This window comes from Crocodylus siamensis, chromosome 1, assembly GCF_052110815.1.
Source record: "Crocodylus siamensis isolate JL-2025a chromosome 1, ASM5211081v1, whole genome shotgun sequence".
Classification (NCBI taxonomy): domain Eukaryota; kingdom Metazoa; phylum Chordata; order Crocodylia; family Crocodylidae; genus Crocodylus; species Crocodylus siamensis.
In genome coordinates this window covers 371,558,597-371,576,628 of record NC_143395.1, presented here as the reverse complement: position 1 = coordinate 371,576,628, position 18,032 = coordinate 371,558,597, and positions in this window count along the sequence as shown.

The following is an 18,032-nucleotide window of genomic DNA, read 5'->3' as shown; positions in this document are numbered from 1 at the left end:
GTACACTCAAGAGGATGTTCCTCAAGGACAACTTTTAAAAATGCAACATCGATATCAACTCATGGGAGACTATCACCCAGGACAGCTTCAAATGGAGGAAGAGTCTGATGCAGGGATCTCAGTATTTTAAAAGCTCTTGACAACAACAGGTGATGGAAAAGCTGGAGCGTCAGAAACAACATGTTGAAGACCCAATAAAAACTCCAGCACCACACACCCCACATGGAAACACATGTCTGAACTGCAGTAGAGTCTGTTAATCCCAGATAGGCCTCATCAGCTGTCTCTGGACTCACAGATAAGACAATCATCCTCAACTGTGAGGGACTGCTAAAGACTAAACTGCAGTGGAGTTAATTAGTTTACTCCATTCAAATAAAATAGCTCTGCACATGTAGACACTGGGTGCAATCTACCATTTATTAATGCACCGTAGTTACTGCACATTAAGTTTTGTACTTGAAAACTCAATGTACAATGTAGTACTACCTTGAAGTAGTACTGGCTCATGGCTTTTTACTGATGTTAATTGCAAAGTAGCCTAATACTACTGTGCAGTAGTGTATTAGCATGGGTTTTGCCCTACATGCTACTGCACAGTGTTATTAGGGTACTGTACAGTTAGTGTTTCATGTAAACACACTGACTGAGACATTTACTATGGAGCTCATTAGACAATTCCACAGTAAATGTCTTGTGTAGATAACAGTTTATCTCAAAGAAAGGGATGAGGACTAGCTGTGGCATTATCTGGCTTCAGGTACAAAAGGTTTCAAATGCCTATTCACCTTACATACAAATCGTATTTGAAACTTAAATTGGCATGAAATCTGGTGTACTAACCTCCCTAAGGTCTTTTGGATTCTCCAGCTGAACTGCGTTAGGGCCAGGTGTTCACTTGACATTAGTTGAATGGGTTTTATGAACTCCAGTGGAGCAATATAGATTATACCCTCTGAGAATCTAATCCTCAGTTCTTGAAGCTGCTTAGTGTTGTAAAGACCTACTGTCTTGCAATTTGTTGACCTGCTGTTATCCTGCTCTCTTTGTGTGATACAACTCTTGGCAAGGGGGTGGAGAAAGATCATTTACAATGTTTGGAGTCCTCAATTAACCTACCACTTTCAGTCAAGGTCAAAAGTCCTAGTAGGGTAGAAATACTGGCTTGGTTTTATTAATTAATATACTCTCCTAATTACATATTGTAATATATTGTACAATATGGAGTACATGGGGTACTCTCAGAAGTGGATCCAGGATTTTACAAGGTGGGGTATGGGAACATCAGATAAGAATCCCCTCTACCCCCTCCCTGCTTAGAGGCACTCTTCTCATTGCCCCTCCCTGCCCCAAACCTGCCACCACCATAGTCCCCACTGTCCCAGGTGCAATGGGAGCTCCAGAGCCACTCCAGCTGGCCTTCACAGGGGCTGGGCTCAGGCTGGTATAGCGGCAGTGGCAGTGGTGAGAGCAAGTGGTGGATGGGCTGGCAGGTTCCTCCTCCCTTTCTTTAGATGTAACTTTGTGTGCCTCCACAGGACCATGTTTATTTCCAATTTGGGTCCCTACTTAGAATAATGAATTTACTTGGCCTGATTGTTATGCTGTGCTCTCTCTCTGGGCTAGTCTACCTGCCACTGTTGTGGAGTCAGAGAGATAAAATATTAATCGGGTGTGTATTCTGATGTTTTGAATCTTATTCAAACCACTGCCTATGAGGTTCTGTTATTTCAACTGAAGGACCTAGAAAGGGTAGTCAGGATTCTTGAATGGTTCTTTTTTGTTATTTCAGAGATGCTAGGGAGGCTTGTTAGAGCTTATTATCCCATCTGAGTGTTTTTCTTGAAGGATTCCACTCTGTCCCCTTGTTTGACATTAATACAAAGACTCTGAAGGAAGTAGATTTGACTGTGATGTCAGCAATATATGGATGACTCAGCTATACACATCCTTCTCACTTGCCCCTAGTATTACAGTGTCTCAATTTTTTTCTGTTACCCACTAAGCAGGTAAGTTGCCCTGCAAAATAATGCTTTAAAAAGTCAATAAAGTATGTTAAAGCTATCAAAATACAGCAAAAGAATTCAAAACCACCCAAATGAATCATGCAGGAGAGTTCCCATCATTATCCAAATGTAATAACAAATCTTCCCTGATAGCTGTTAAGCCTCACACCTTATAACTCTTTCCAGCAGGCTTTTTCTGTTAAGATTTGTAACAGAATTTTTTCATATCAACTTATATTCAGCCATTTGAAAAATGTAATCTGATCTTAAATTATTCACAGGAATGCTAACCAGGCTCGAATGGTTATTGGTAGATTCATTTTCCTTTCCAAACTGGGCTGTAGAGGATGTACACTGGATACACCCTGGCAACCCTCAATACTTAAAGATGAAATATGGAATGGAATTTGCCTTTTTCATTTTGACCGTTAACATAGGTGATTCATACTTTTATGTTTGCTTCTTTTTCTCTGTTTTATCTCAAACTTCTAAGATTTTAGATCTTAATGACACATAGCTATGCTTATAGTTATTGAGCTATTTTATTAAGCCAGGTCAAAGGGTGGTAATGAATGTAAAAGTGAAGACCAGTAGGTAGGTCAGACCTCAGTGCTGCTTATGCCTACCTCACAGTAAGATGGTATTTGCAACTCTAGCATTCATTAGTGAATAGTTATCTAATATGTATGGGAAAAGATGAGTTCCTGGGACTGCACCTCTTGCAAACCTACTTTTAACCCTCATCCATTCTCGTGAAACCATAACCATTATTGTTCTCATGGGGTAACTTGTCACCCCACCCGGATGAACAAAATGGAACCAGTGACAACAGTATACATGTACCAAAACCTATTTATTAAGCATACAGATTGTTTGAAAGAGTATTTATGATAATTTGGACTCAAAATATTATTTAACTAGAAATATGAACAAAATTTAAACTTTTTTGAGAGTTTCAAAATTGAATGAACAATTTGCTACGTCTGCAGTTCACACTGTTTTCAAACTAACAATTATTTCCAAAAACATGTCTTAACTGTTTCGACTTAATATTGCATTCCTCACAAAGCAGCAGTGATGTACTGTGGTGCACACAAGCAAATCGCTTATAATCTTTGTGTTGTTCTGAGTTTTGCGGTCATCTGTCTTTGGACAAAAAGCACAACATCCACTTATGCTTGCAGAAGGTTCTACTGGGGTGTGTTGTGGCAATTTGTATTTTAGGGCAGTCATACCAGACGTGATGGACTTAGATAGATTATGTATATCCATCATTCTTCATTTTATTTGTCTGTCAATCAAATGTTCTCCAAGCTTGTGCAAAAAAAAAGCTATCTTTGCTTCCAGTTTGTGTTGTGGCCTGGCAATGGCAGCCACATCCAGCATACTGAAAAATAGTGTCATTGGCCACCTGTTGATTTTCCATTTGCAGGTGGTCGTATAGACTAAGTGGTCATGGTTATCCACCACACCCTTGTTTTTAGTGTAGTCATGGATGATGTCCGGCTTTCTTTGTTCTCGACCCACTGACAGGTCATGGTGCATGCTTGACAGCAACAGCACAACTTTGGACTTCTTTGGAACATAGGAAACTAGGGTGAGTTCCCCATCAAAAGCAAAAATGGATGAAAAAGTTTTCCTTCTTCAACTTGCTTGAATTTTATTTGGGTTACAGCTTTTCTATTTTCAGTGTGCCTATCATTCCACTCCCTGAATCTTCTTTCTGTCTCTCTGTTTGTTTCTCTTATGATAACAGTCAGAACTATCTTATGAGAGAAACAGGTGGAACATTACCACCACTGGGTCTTTCTTACTTTCGCTTGTTGGTCCAGTACTTCCATGGACTATGTCCTTGGCTGTTCTCCAATGATGTATTAACTGCGTTTTTTTCTCCCATACTCTGCCATTCCTTCCTCTGAAAGTATGATCATCTGCAATGTTTTCTGAGGATGGTGGCAGTGGTTCTGCTCCACATCCTATTGTAGCTCTCCTTGGTCTTCCATGGCAGCCCTGAGCTGGTCCTCTTCCCTTTCCCACTGGAAGTGATGGCATCACATCTGCTTGTGACACCAACTCCTCCTCATCTGAGCTGGATGAAGCTCAGATGAGGAGGAATTGTCAGGAAGACCATTGCCACATGATCGTCTTGTTCTAAACAATCTCCCATGTCTGGAACCAAGTCAGCATCCTCACTGCCTTAGGTAAAATTTCATCAGTGAATGTGTTGCTGTCATCCCCAGTTACCTGTGTAAGTCAGGCTTCAGCACTGAATATGCGCTGCTTTCTCATCCTGGACTGCAGAAAAAAAGAAATATTGATTACTGCTGAATGCATATAAATAACAATCAAAGACAAGTCTGTTCACCTATGCTGTTACAGAAGCAATTCCGTCCTGCCCTATGGCAATGCAGGTAGCACCCTCTCCTCCTAGGCACAGAAGCCAGAAATCAGCATCCACCCTTTGAAAGGCAAGCCAAATATGGGTGGATGGTGTTTGGAAATCACACATGCAGGGGCTTATTGAGAGCAGGTAATAGGGGTATAGGGGTTGTCAAGCCCTTACCATTTAAGGGGACTCCATAGTGTACACTATATTGCAGTATGATGTTCTTCTATTTCTTCTCTGCTGTCCCTTTGCTCCTCTGTTGCTCCTTGTCTACACTTACAACAATGGCAGGGCGAAGTAGCTTATATGTTATGAAAGAGGAAGCTGAGGTGGAGTTTTGCCATGAGAAAAGAGAGCAGAGGTGGATTTGGTTGTGACAAAGGGATTTTTTTTTGGCAAAGGGCAGGGTGTTTGGATGACCTTGCAGCCTGCAAACAAAGTGGTTAGCAAAAGGGATTACTATGTCTTCTGCAAAAGCAGAGTGGAGGATGACCATCCATTAGTTACCATGGATACCTGAACTGGACATGAATGAGGTGTGAATGAATGCTGACCTTCCAGATGCATCCACCCAAAGTGGCCAAACAGGTCTAGGCCTATCATTTATACAAAAATTGCATTGGGGTAACAAATTAATCATGGAATTATGGGTTTGTTTCATAGTTAATAGGGTCAGAAGGGACCTGAGCAGATCATTAAGTCCGACCCCCTGCCATGGCAGGAAAGAATACTGGGATCAAACGACTCCAGCAAGGTGTTCGTCTAGCCTTGCCTTAAAGACCCCCAGGGTAGGAGCCAGCACCACTTCTCTGGGAAGTTGGTTCCAGATCCTAGCCGCCCTGACAGTGAAGTAGCGCCTCCTGATGTCTAGTCTGAATCTACCCTCTGCCAGCTTGTGACCGTTATTTCTTGTCACTCCTGGTAGTGCTTGGGGGAACAGGGACTCCCGCAGAGTCTGCTGATCCCCTCTGACTAGTTTGTAACAGGCCACTAGATCCCCCCTCAGCCTTCTCTTGTGGAGGCTGAACAGGTTCAGGTCCCGTAGCCTCTCCTCATAGGGTCTGCCCTGCTGCCCCCTGATCATGCAAGTGGCCCTCCTCTGGACCCTCTCCATGCTGTCCACATCCCTCTTGAAGCGCAGCACCCAGAATTGGACTCAGTGTTCCAGCTGCGGCCTGACCAGTGCCGCAGAGAGGCGGAGTATCACCTCCTTAGACCTGCTTGAGATGCATCTGTGGATGCATGACAAAGTGCGGTTGGCCTTCCTGACCGCCTCCCCACACTGCTGGCCCATGTTCATCTTGGCATCAATGATGACTCTAAGATCCTTTTCCGCCTCTGCACTGACAAGAGGGGAGTTCCCCAGCCTGTAGGTATGATGTTGGTTCTTCCTCCCCAGGTGCATCACCTTGCACTTTTCAGTGTTGAATCCCATCCTATTCTCATCTGCCCACCCTGTAACCTGTCTAGGTCCAATTCATTCCTATTCATTCTTTCTAGCGTGCCCTTTGTGAAACAAAGGAACATCCTGACAGGACAGAACATGACAACCACAGTGATCCCCAGAGATGAAGAATTATCAAAGGAGGAAAGAATACAAAAGAAGGGATTTTAGAGCAGTTAAGGGTCCCTGAAAAGGGAATCTGAGGTGACCATGAACAGAGGGCATACTACCAGCCCATCTCATCCACCCCACTTAGGGGAAGCTCAGCCTCCAACCTCCAGGCTGCTAACATCTGACATTCAAGAGAGATTCTCAGAGTGAAGCTCATGTACTGGCCAGATGTACCTTGGTTCTTTGAATCCTGCGACTGGTAGATACAGAACTGTTTGCACTACTCTTACCTCCTATCACTGTGTATTAATAAAATTCATCTATTATCAAATGGAGAGGTTGTGGTGAGTCTGAGGGATTGGATCTTCCCAGAACAAGGTATTTGGGTCATAAATTCAGTGGAATCTCCAGCAGTGTGGTCCTGAGGCTGGAACAAACAATCAGCTGATGATCATGATCCTTTGCTCCCCCTGCACTAGCAAGTAGTTGTGGCATGTTTGGGATATGATTGCTGATCCCAAACTTGCATGCCCTGCCATGCACATGTGGCATGGCAGGAAGCATAATTATAGGGATTGGGGAATGGATCCCATGACACCATTTAATGAATGTATGCCAGAGGCCTTAGTCTCTTACAGAGTACTGAAAAAGGGTTGCTATGCTCTAATTCAGCTTATTTCACTCTTCTTTTAATTTAGTCCAGTGGTACCCAATCTTGTTCCTGGTGTCAGGTCCACCCAGGGGCTAGATCCAGCTGGTGGGTTCAATCTGGTGGACAGAGCCTGATTCCACATGGGTGTGCGCAGCCAAACCCTGGTATGTCCACCCAGGAGGGGGGTGTGGGGAACAACCCAGCCTCAATCCAGATGTAAGAGAGGGCAGAGATGGGGGTGAAGTGGCACTGAGCTGGACATGTAGGGGACTGGGGAACATCCTGGCCCCAATCCTGACATGCAGGAGGGGGCAAGGGCAGAGCATCCTGGCAATGATTCAGACATGTGGGGTTAGGAGGGGATTGGGAACAGCTCAGTTTGATCCTGACATGCAGGGGTTGGGCCTGGCCCTGGCCGCACTACATGGCAATGGCCCAGGCAGGGCTAGAGCCATCTGCATGAAGCTTCTACCACACCCCCACTTCCAAAGCTTCTGACCTGTGGAGATCCCTGTGGGCTGGATTTGGCCAACAAGCTATAAATTGAGCACCTGTGATTAAGCCTGTTAGATTAAATAGAACATAGGGGTGAATTTATAAGTCAACCATTACATAAAGTAACTGTTTTGTAACCAATGAAGGGAAATCTAGGTTTGTTCAAAAAAACTTCCCAAATTTGATGGCAATTAAGCACTAGAACAGATTATCTAGAGTGGCTGTGGAATCTCCATCATTGGCAGCTTTTAAGTGCAGCCTGAACAAATTTTCTCCTGGGATAGTTTAGACAGAGATGTTCTGGACCTGAGACTGGACTAGATGATCTCCTGAGAATCTCATTCTATGACTCTAGAATAAAGATCCAATTCATACACATCCAGTTACAACAATAATGGGCAAAACTATTTACAAAAGAGCATCATCACCAGGGATCCTGATATTCTCTGATTTAAAAAATCTCCAATTTTCAGTTTAAAAAAAGTAACCCCAAATCCATATTTTTCCATGATTAAAATGAAACACCATTATCTACATATTAGTGGTGTTCAGACCTGGAGGGGATGAGGTTGTAGCTTCCTGAAAGCTCTGCTATGTATCTTCTTCAATGCACGTGTTTTGGGCCAAGACAGGTGCAAAAAAATTAATATCCTGGTAAAAGTGATTTATCTCCTCATTAAAGAGTTCACTGTGCTATGTTGATACCTGATTAGTAGGGCTGTGTGAAGCTTCAGTCCCTGATTTGATTTGGTGGACATTCAGCCTGATTTGGTGGCCAAATCTCTGAATACGAATTGAATCAGAGGACCCTTTAATCTCTCTGAATTGAATCGGAAACCTCAGAATCGATTACGAGAGATTTGGAACGATTCGGAGATTCAGACATAGAGACAGCTTTAAATGTTTTTTCTACATACCTTTAGGTAGCAGGGGCTTGTGAACACTGCAATGCTGGGGCACATGGAGCATCCCACAGGAGTGTGTGGGGGGCTTCCCAGCATGCTTGGCAGCAGACCCAGAAGTGGACTAGAAGCACTTCCGGGTCCACTAGGGAGCGCATTGTGGAGGCTCCCCTACACCCCTCCAGCTGAGTACAGTGGGAGGATGACATCCTGGGTCTTGCTTGAGATGTATCAGTAGCTGCAAGCCAGAATTTTGTTCACTGTACCCCAAGTCTCTTTTGGCTGTGGTGCTACTGAGTGTAGCACTGCTGAGACTATAAGTGTGTTGTGGGTTTTTTTTCCCCTGAGGTGGAGCACCTTACATTTCTCCATATTGAATGCCATCAGGTTTTCATCCACCCACCTTACAAGCCAGTCGAGGTCAGCCAGTCCTCTTCTGACACCAGTGTTCAGATCATTTATGAAGACATTAAAGGGTACAGATCCAAGAACGGAGCCTTTGGGGACACCACTGGTCACTAACTACCATGTTGATTCAGTTTCATCAACTACCACTCTCTGGGTCCAACCTCAGAGCCAGTTCCCCAGCCATCAGACTGTAGTGTAGTTGACGGTGCAGTTGCCCAATTTTTTCATGAGGACATCGTGGGACACCAGGTCAAAGGCTTTTTTAAAGTTGAAATATATTATATCAACCTCTTCCCTTTTGTCCAGGTAATATGTCATCTGGTCACAGAAGGAAATGAGATTGGTCAAGCAAGACCTACCCACAACAAACCCATGTTGGTGATCCCTCAGAATGTTGTCTTCTGAATGAAGCCTGTCAAGAATGGTTTCTTTGATAATTTTTTCCAAGATCTTCCCAGGGATTGAAGTCAAACTGATTGGCCTGTAGTTTCCTAGACCTTCTTTCCTCCCTTTCTTAAAGATAGGTACCACATTGGCCCTTTTCCAATCTTCAGGTACTTTGCCCGAGTGCCACAAGTTCTCAAATATCCTTGCCAGTGGCTGCAATGTCTGCCAGTTCCTTTAGCACTCTTGGGTGCAGTCTATCCAGACCAGCCTCTTTGTGGGTGTCCAGCCTCTCAAGGCACTCCCTCAGAAGATCTACACCAATGGTGGGCATTTATTCACCCTCACCCTTGTCATCTTGCATCATGTTAGGCAGGGTGGTCCTTTCAGGCTGGTGAAAAACCAATGCCAAGTAATCAGTAAGCAAATTGGCTTTTTCCTTGGTGTCAGTTGTCAGCTGCCCCAATTGATTTAGCAGTGTCCCTATGTTGTGCTTGTTTTTCTTCCAACTCCCCAAGTATCTGAAGAAGGAATTTTTATTATCCTTGATTTGTGTAGCCAGTTTGAGTTTAGTTGCAGCCTTGGATTCCCTAGTTCACTCTCTACAGGTGTGGACCACTGCAGAATACTCCTTCTTAGTGGTGTTTCCTGTCTTCCATCCTTTGCAAGCCTCCATGAGTTCCTTGTTGAACCAAGGGGGTTGGTGAGCCCATTTATGACCTTTCCTATGGGTTGGGATGGACTTCCCCTGTGCTTCTAGGATAGCTTCCTTAAGGAGCAACCACTCATTATGAAATGCCCTCCCTGGCAAATCATGGCCTCTCAGGGCCTCAAGAACAAGCCACCTGAGCTTATGAAAGCTGGCATTCTTAAAGTCAAGGACTACTGTATTGCTGGCTGATTTGCCAGCTTTGTGATGGATAGTGAAAGTGATCAACTTCTGCTCACTGTCACCCAGCTTCTTCTGTTCACTGCCTCAGTTCATCTCATCTTCCTCAGGCCATGACCCATAACTGGAAGGATTGAGGGAAAAAACACCTGTGCCCCCAACCCCCTGGAGCCCTGCTCCCAGAGCCCTGTAGACATTCATGACCCAGCTGGGATTGCTGCAAGACATGTCATTTATGCTCACATGGATAAGGACCACGGGATAGTGGTTGAAGGGCCAGATAAATTTTGGGATCCTCTCAGCCATATCCTGCATATGGGCATCCAGGAGGCAGCAGATCTCCCAGGCTAAGGGGTTGAGGCGGCAGATTGCTCCCCCTGCCCCGCTCAGGAGGAAGTCTCCCAGGACAAACACTCTGCTTTTCATATTAGGGGTGGTAACTGATAGTAGTCATCTATCTTTCTACCCATGCATCTCACTCTGGGGTCAGGGCTACACTACAGCTTCTGCCATTGGCGGGCCCCTTTTAAACAAGGGCAAGACGTTAATCTGTTCTTTTATTTACAAACAGATTAGATTAGATTAATTGACACAGTTAATGACAAGTTATCTCCCCAAAATGATTCTCATCCATCATAATTAAGGATGGAAAAGAGATTTTAAACCTTGAGACCACCTCTCCCCAAATTCTCACAAACTTACAGAAGGCTGTAATGCTAGTCAGGATGTGAAAAAAAATCAGCCAAGTCTTTTCAACTGTAGCTTTCATATAGAAAAACTTCCTGTGAATGGAGATTCCACTATCTTCCAAAATAATCTGTTCTAGTATGTAACCACCCTCCTATTTAAAAATTTCTTCCCAATATCCAACCTAATTCCTCTGTTGAAGTATAAGCCCATTTCTTTTTGTCTTTGTTCCTTATGGCACAATGGGCTCGTCTACACATGTGCCACACTGAGCAGTTGTTACTGCACAGTCTTTTAGTACTTGCAGGACTCTGTGCAGTCCCAACGCCACACGGGTTTTTTTTCCCACGCTACTGTGCAGTAGCATTGGTTTCACAGTTTGTGCCCACCAATGTTACATCACCATAGCAATAAGCTACGTGGACATAGCTCCTTACTACTGTGATGTAGTCCTCACTATTGCAATGTAAAACCTTGTGTAGACATGCCCAATGAAAAACCGGACATCTTCCTGTTTACAACAACCCTTTTGGTATTTAAAGACTGTTATCAAATCTCCACCTTAGTCATGTTTTCTAGATTTCTAATCATTTGTGGTGCTCTCCTGCAAATTCTTTCATGTAGTACAGTGCCCAAAAAATGGACACAATTCAGCAGGCCAAATCAATCAGTAGCACTCCAGTAGTGCTGAAGGGTACAGATGAAGAAAGCTTACCAAAATGTCAGTGCTCCTTGCACAACCACAATTCCCTTGGTACCATGAATAGTACCAAGTCCCCATGGGTCTCCTCTGCAACCCATGGCAAATAATTCATCAAAATTATGGGACAAGCAAAAATATAAAACAATATAAAATAGGAAAATGGGCATGTTTTTAATTTGTTCCATGTGTATTGCCTCCTAGACGTGTTCACATGGAGATATGAGGATTTAGAACAGAATTTATGGAACAGAAAAAATGTTTAGAAAGTAGCAAAAAATCAATGCCTACTGCAATCTCTCAAATTTGAAAAAAAATCATGGGCTATATAGCGAAGTGAAGAATGGGTGTAGTTATGTCAGAAAGTGTAATGGCACTCTTAAATCATCTACACTGATTAGCTGCCTGCTAATCAACCAAGGAGCCTGTTTTTTTGTGAAAGTTTGTTCTTGGCAGCATGACTTTGATGAAATAAAAAACACAAGACTATCCAGATTTCCTATAATAGATGTAGTTGTTCACAAGTAGCTACTCTAAAACAACAACTGAGAGAATTTGTGTGATTCGGGAACACATCTTTGATAAAAACTTGCCAAGTAAAATGTCATATTTAATAAATCCTAGTATGTATGGTGTAACAGGGAGCCCTCACCCTGTTATGGAGAAAATAGGGCATGGGAAGAAAAATAAGCAAGGTCCCTTTGAAGTTAGAACCTTGGTATCCTAAAGGGGAAAGGGATCTCCTGCAGCAGGAAAAAGCCTTGCCAAAGCAGCCAGAATGATAGAGATCCCAGCTGCCAAGAGAGGCACCCAGCAAGAGGCGGCAAGCTGCCTCCTGCAAGTGAAATCAAAAACCTCCTGAGGTGATGACTGATACTGGACTATGGACTCACCCCTGCATAGCCCAGCTTGCAAACAGCTGGCTGTAGGGCTCGCAGTGAGAGATGAGGGGGGATTAACAACACCTAGGCCATGTGAACAGGAAGCCCAGCCAGCTGACCAAGGAGATGGGGCTGACTGGGATATAAACTCTCCTCCAGAGCAGAGAGGGGGAATGGATGGTGGACTGGATCCAGCAGCAGATAATGATGAAGCCCTCCAGAGACACAGGGGCAATGCAAGTCCAGCAAGGGGAGCTGCTGCCCAGGTGGAATCCATATTGAGGGAGAATAGATGAGTGAGTGCACAAGCACTGAGAACAGTTTATGTCAAGCCAGGAGTGGACCTGAAGGATGAAATAAACTCAGAAGTCTGAAAACAGTTTATGTTGGGCCAGGGAGTGGCCGGGAAAGTGGGCATGCCCCAAAGACCAAGGACTGCATATGTGAACCCCATATGGAACTGGTGTTTCTTTCTTTTTCTCTGCTCATTTGTTAATAACACCAAGTAGACTGGGGCAGGTACGGGGGCCTCCAGATGGAGGCCTAGGAGGGAGTTGAATCCAGGTGGGCTAGGGGCCCTGACTGAAGTAGGGTGGGCTAGAACCCAACAGGTCTGAGGACCCAGACATGGACAGAGGGAGAGGGTGAGAGAGAGGGAGAGAAGAAAGGACCCCACATTACCCAGCTGAACTAGTCATTGGGAAGGAGGAGTGGGAAGCAAGGCACCCATGGCTATGTTTTGGCTATCCAAAGGAAGCCTCCTAAACAGTATCTTAATCATAACATCAAGGTGTGGCAGGATGGAGAGAGGAGCCAGATCAGGGTGCCAGGGTAGGCAGATAGGTGCCACACAGCCATCAGGGAGTGCCACGAACCACCCTTGAAGGTACACTCTGTTACGCAGGACCAGATACACTGTTTTCAATTGTTAATGCACCATTTGTATGCCAGAGAGAACAGTATTGCCAAGTCACCATCAATGTACTGCCAAGGATACTAAGGATTCTGTTATTTTAGCACTTGTGATCTTTGGCATCTTGGTGTAATCTCTGTCACTTATGGATGTGAAATTTTAACTGTATTCCATCTGGAATGAACCTGAGAGTTTTGTTTATAATTTTATAAAAATATGTGCCAGTAAAAGATATTTTACTTTTAAAATTTCATAGTTTGTAGGGTCAGAAGGGACCTGAGCAGATCATCAAGTCCAACCCCCTGCCGTGGCAGGAAAAGGTGCTGGGGTCAAACAACCCCAGCACGGTGTTCATCTAGCCTTGTCTTAAAGACCCCCAGGGTAGGAGCCAGCACCACTTTGCTTGGAAGTTGGTTCCAGATCCTAGTCGCCCTAACTGTGAAGTAACGCCTCCTGATGTCTAGTCTGAATCTACCCTCTGCCAGCTTGTGACCGTTATTTCTTGTCACTCCTGGTAGTGCTTGGGGGAACAGGGACTCCCGCAGAGTCTGCTGATCCCCTCTGATTAGTTTGTAACAGGCCACTAGATCCCCCTCAGCCTTCTCTTGTGGAGGCTGAACAGGTTCAGGTCCCGTAGCCTCCCCTCACAGGGTCTGCCCTGCTGCCCTCTGATCATGCGAGTGGCCCTCCTCTGGACCCTCTCAATGCTGTCCACAGCTCTCCTGAAGTGTGGCGCCCAGAACTGGATGCAGTACTCCAGCTGCAGCCTGTCCAATGTCACATAGAGAGGGAGGATCACCTCCTTGGACCTGCTCGAGATGCATCTGTGGATGCAGGACAAGGTACGGTTAGCCTTCCTGCCTGCCTCTCCACACTGCCGGCCAATGTTCATCTTGGCATCAGTAATGACCCCAAGATCCTTTTCTGCCTCTGCACTGACAAGAAGGGAGTTCCCCAGCTTGTAGGTATGCTGCTGGAAAAATCCACAGGTAATGTAATAGTGAAACCCAGACAGCATGAAATTCTGGTATAAGGAAGTTAATGTAAAAATTCTCAAAAAGTCAGTAGAACCAGGATTTTACCCTCACATACAAGTTAGCTAAGACCTTACATTAAAGACAAAGCCCTACTTCTTTCATACTATAAAATGAATTACATTATGCATGTTGACGTATTCAAAGGAAATGGATGAACTTAAATTCCCAAGTCCAGATACAATGAGAGCTGTGTACCAAACTCCCTCAAGCTGCAATTTTTGAAGCAGTCTAAATTTGTACAGAACTAGGGACTAGGATAATGTTGTGCTTTGCTTTGTTTCTTGCTAAAGATGTTGTACTGACACTTTTAAAGAGACTCTTAGATACATAGAGTTCTTCCATTGAGCTAACAGACCTTTGGAGAAGGCCGCATTCCAGTTGCTTGCAGAGGGAAAAGGTGAAAGACTTGAAAATGGATCCATATGTTTTCCTATTTATAGAAAATATTTTCTCTTAAAGAGAGGAAGAAAGTAACACAACTTTGTCAAGCACCCTTCCCATATCCTATGGGCAAAGCATGCAACCATCTTGTTCGCAAAGCAAGCATCCATATAAACTAAATGAAATACAGCAAAAAATCAGCCTAAGTTAAAAGAGAAGTAAGAACAAAAAGTGTCCAGGGTAAAGCTTGGGGAGTCTGGTTTCAAAAAATATATTGGATATACTGCAGTCTGGTGGATTTCTAAAGCTAATATTTTTTTTTTTAAAGTAATTTTGAGCCACGGACATATACTCATAGGTGACAGAAGTATTCAGAGAAGGACTGAATTCAGAGGTCTAAATAGGGACCACCCAAGAGCTGCTTCCTAGGGAAGTAGCTTATTATGTTGCTCAGAAGTTGGGATGGACAAATATTGTCACGTTTGAACTTTGACTATATTCTGATTCAGAGTAATATTTGGGAATCTGAATCCCAATAACAGAGTTTATCCCTTGGTCTTCCTTCTGCCCCTCACTACTACTCCCTGCAATATCTGTTCTGGAGATAAAACCTGCATTTCCCAAGTAGCATTGTAGGAAACAGTAGCCCACTCATAAAAATAAAGAAAAAGCTGGCTGAGTTGGCATAGTCATACAGTCATATTATCACTGACTTAATTTTTAAAGCATGCAGACAGTATGTGGGCTTTTGGCTTTCCCTTATACATTCTTTTAAATTAGTGAAGATAACACCAAAGACTTATTAACGAGCCATTCCCCATCTAAATATTCTCCCATGGTGTCAGAATGCTTCATAAACAGGAACAAAATTCTCTATATCTTGTGTCTTATAGACCTACAGTTTAATAAAGTAGATGATAAATTGCTGCACAAGATCCTTACTAATACATTAAACATAGTTTTGCCTCATAATTGCCTCTACTGGCTGATCATATTTATAGATATCTCAAAGAGCTTTGAGGACTCTGTGGATGGATCGGCTTTATCTCATTTAAAAGTCACTTGTACAAGACTTCATATTCCAGATTTCTATGGATTTCAGCTTGAATTTTATAAAATCAAGCAGTACTTTGGAATCCACTAACTTCCACTGCAGGTAAATACAAAGCTGCGGGATAACATCAAATGTTGCTTTTTAAGCTTCAAGAAAAAAAATGCACGCTGAGTAGAATAGTGCACAGATATATATTTAGCATTGCTATATACAGGATAATTATTCTAAACTCATGAAAAATATTTCTTTTAGCTAAACTGATGAAGTTTGTACTGGTGTGACTTGCTATGATGTTTCTACTTCAGTGCCCTCATTGCCATTATGTCTGAGCACCCTGTGAAGAGAGAAGTAGTGATTATCACTATTTTATATCTGGGAGTTGAGGCACTGAAAGACTGAAAACCAGAATCAAAACCACACATATGCACTTAAAGGGGCATTTAAATAAAATTTAGGTGCCGTAGTCCAAAACTGCAGAATTCTAAAAAATCTCCACTCAAATGCCACCTAAGTCTACAGGCACCTACAGTTTTTCTACCAAAGCTCATGAGATATGTACAGTTGTATTCTTGTGCATACACAAAAGTCACAAAAGTGCTTCTTTTGAGAAACTAAGCATGCAGAACATGTTATTTGGAATTCAGAAATGCATTCCCCTGCCTGTCTCCTTAGAGGAACTCAGTCTGTTAGGCAACCTCTGAGAGAATACAGTGTCAGTCATTCTTTTTTGAAAACCAGTGGTGCTGCTGCTGGTGGTGGTGACTGTCACCATTGCAGTAGTACGCATTAGAGTGTATTAAACAATATATATTAAAACAGGCATAACAAACACAGTTGGTGCCTTGAAAAAAAAATCCCTGGTGCCCTTGTTGAGGCAGGGAGAGAGAAGGAGGCTGATCACTCTTACCTGTCCTGGGAGTTCAAAGACCCCAACTGCTGCTACATCTCCTACACCTGGCTCCTTTGGCTGGGCAACACAGAGCTGCTCCTGCCACAGCAGAGACACAGCTGGCACCCCCTCCAAGTCAGGTCTTGGGCTTATGTCCCTCTTGCCCGCTAGGTTTCTCCTCTCCCATGCTGCAATAACTATGCTAGACAATCATGCTCAGATCCTCTCCCTGTTTTAGTCTCTGTGAATATTAAAATATTTCTGCATGTTTTCTGCAAGAACCTTAGAGAATGCCCCATCTCTTGCAGCTTGGTGATCAAGGTGCTCTCCTAACGGATGCTGGAAGTGGATTTGAATTCCCTCAGGCTGAGGAGGAACTGGAGTGTGCATCCCTCACATACTGCATTAACAATTGAACTACTGTATAGAATAGGGTGAACCTTATATGGCTACATTTTTAAAAGAACATGGCTCTTATCTGTTTTTAAATAAGGGGAAAAAGGTGCCTACCTTCTGGGATAGAGGCACCTCCCTACAGCCCTAGCTAAGGTATCTGCATCCTTGAGTTTTCCTGATGGCAGTGTCTAAAGCCACTTGTCCCATACCGATGCCTCTTATAGCATAGGCTGCCCATGAGACCATCTGACATTGCTCACAGCTGCAGAAAATTAAAAAGTTAAATCAAGGTTGACAAGAAGAGTGAAGTATGATGTTGCTCAGTTATACTGTCCATGATCCAGTGAACGCTGCAAATCTCTGCTTTAAGCAGTGCCATATTCAGTATATTGTCTCCCAGTATGAGGGATGCAATTCTTACCCTGCCTAGGTGCCAAGCCCACTTTGATTCCACCCTGGTGGGCCAGGCATCTAACAGTTAGGAGCTGTCACACACAGCCTTGCAAATTAAAGCCCCTTTTTGGATCCAATGCTGAGTGACTTGCCCAGGTACATATAAGTACCTTAGAGATGAAAAAGGAATTGACACTCAGATTTAGTAAATGCTAAATGAATATCATAGTCATTGAATCATCTTTTCTCAGTGATGAAAACTACTTTCTTCTTGCACTGACACATGGAGACTGTTCAAAGAAAACATTTCAGGTTTTACATTCAGAGGCTTCACCTCTCTTGCTTTGCTCAGTTTAAAAATATAGATGCCAACACCACATTAAACAGCAATTCATGGACTTAAAGATTTGCTGTGGTGTTTTTTAATCAAGGATATTAGCATGAAAACAAATGCCTTCTTTCTAGTAAGTTCACTGCCTTCTGCTATTTCTCATGCACATAGAGACACATTTTGCTGCATTAAATAATATCCCAATTTTCTGTGAAAATGATAACAATATTGCCTGGAAATGAAACAATAATGGCCTGAGACAGCTATCAAGATACAGATTGTTTTGTTACTGCATGAAGCCATATAAGCCACAAAGAAACTATGGCTAGATCCAGAAAAGGACTTAGGTACTTAAAGTGGATCTTGGGAGGAACTTAGGTGTCTAAATCCTAGAGTATGATTCTCATAACCTCTCCCTAGCCTCAGAGATGCATTTGTCTTCACCAGTAAAATTCCTCAGGCATATAAATTGTTGTTTCTGGACATAGGTAGAAGCATCTCAATCTTTCCACCCAGTTAGCACCTAGTTCTCACCTAAACCAACTCAGAATATTCTAGTGGTTAAACTCACCAAGGTACATTTCCCCCTTTTTAAACTCACATCTCTGCCTCCTAAAAGAGTACCTTAATCTCTAGGTTATCGGTTTATTTGGGGTGGGGATATGTCTACCCTCTCCTGTTGAATCTGCACCT